At 42.5% G+C, this 1,695-nt stretch overlaps 1 non-coding gene across 1 annotated transcript; it reads left to right on the top strand.

Annotated features, from left to right (window-relative positions):
• Positions 1-1,172: 1,172 nt before the first annotated feature.
• LOC111812392 lies at positions 1,173-1,301 on the top strand. Its single transcript, XR_002817900.1, has one exon. It is a non-coding gene; the product is annotated as a small nucleolar RNA SNORA40 (small nucleolar RNA).
• The last annotated feature ends 394 nt before the right edge of the window (positions 1,302-1,695 follow it).

The following is a 1,695-nucleotide window of genomic DNA, read 5'->3' as shown; positions in this document are numbered from 1 at the left end:
GAGGCCTGGTGTCCTACACTGACTTACTATTTCTTACCATTCTTTCCTCTCCTTTGTTGCCTACTGTACCTAAGGCTAACAGGAAGGAGGAAGAGGAGAAAAAGGAGGGAGAGGAGGAGGAGGGAGAGGAAAAGGAGGAAGAGGAGGAGGAGGGATAGGAAGAGGAATATGAGGAGGGAGAGGAGGAGGAGAAAGAGGAGGAAGAGGAGGAGAAGGAAGAGGAGAAGAAAGAGTAGGAGGAGAAGGAGGAGGAGGAAGAGGAGAAACAGCTGTCCACCATCTTGCCCAGACCAGCTGCTTTTAGCTGTACAATATAAAAAGTTTATGTTATTTGGACCTTTCTTATTTATAAAATGATACTTTTCATTCAGAAGTCATATGTAATTCTCATGCCAGAATTCCAAAACATATTCTCTGTTCATACACCAGTGTAATGATTAGATTGAGAACCTAAAGCACACATGAAATCCTGTCTAGAATGGTTCTCCAGCTCAGACTCAGAATCTCACCCAATTCATTCCCAAGGCTTCATATTTAGATTTCAACACTGTGCTCAGGTGAGCTGGACAAAGAGTTATAAAGTCTCTTGGAGCTGGGGCCTGGGGACCAGAGCTATTGTTGCTCCTGCACTTCTGTGCTAAGCAAGATGATAGACTAAGTGCTGAGTCAAGGATCTTTTGTGCTAGGAAGATTTTGCCATCATCACAATTCTTGTGTTCCAGCAAGAATGTGTCAGTGTCCATAGCTATATTCAGCAAAATGGGGACATCCCCAGTGGGCTTCAGAAATATTTGCAGGCTCTTGGAGCACTGGTGGAACTGAGCTGAAAGCCAGAGGTGTCTGCTAAGAAAGAACTTGAGCCTCATCCATTGTTGGTGTGTTGTTATGTATTCTTCTCCTTCCTGTATGTTCTGTATTTCTGACCACCCACATATCTTGCCAATGTCACCTTCTCACAGAATCCAGTAGCATTTCAGTGTCTTCACTACCATTTCTTCAGCAAGCCATCATCACCTCTCAGGGCATAACTTTTAGAGGAACTTAGTTATACAGCTCAGTGGATAACTTCCAGCTCTTCTGCTACCAAAATTCAGTCAGCTCGCAAAACTTCCTGTTATAGTCTCCCAGGGTTTTCTATATCCTCCATGGTTAATGTCAAAGTTCTTCAGTATAGCACTTGTGTGTCTTTTTGTCTCAACTTATGGACTAAAACTTAATAGACAGGTGCAAAAAAAAATCCTTGTTTGCAACCCAGAATTCATTGTTCAGTATGAGTTTTGACACATATAAAAAGGAATATTACAGCCAGGCCCTGTGCTACAAGTCTGTGATCCTGGGACTCTGAGGCTGAGACAAAAAAAATTAAGGTTGAATTGTATAGTGAGACTACACTTCAGAAAGGAAAGCACAAATTACAATAACCTACTATAAATTAGAGTGATGGTATTAGCAATTAAAAACATAATAATTCTTCAGTAGCTTATGGGACTCTATGTGCTCCACTGTGAAACTTCACAACCCTTACTTGTACACATGTCCCAACCCCCTGGTTCTTCTTTCCCCATCACCATCAGTGCTGGCATCATGCCAAGTGCTGTCCACTTCAGCACCTTTACTTTGTGATTCTCTCTGCTTGCGGTGTTCTTCCTCCTTGTATCTGCAGAGTTCATTCTTGGTCTACTCAAATGGTGTCCC

The sequence above is a fragment of the Octodon degus genome, unplaced genomic scaffold (assembly GCF_000260255.1).
Source record: "Octodon degus isolate 3935 unplaced genomic scaffold, OctDeg1.0 scaffold00122, whole genome shotgun sequence".
Lineage (NCBI taxonomy): Eukaryota > Metazoa > Chordata > Mammalia > Rodentia > Octodontidae > Octodon > Octodon degus.
The sequence above is the reverse complement of the archived record's forward strand: the minus strand, read 5'-3'. Positions and strand labels throughout refer to the sequence as shown.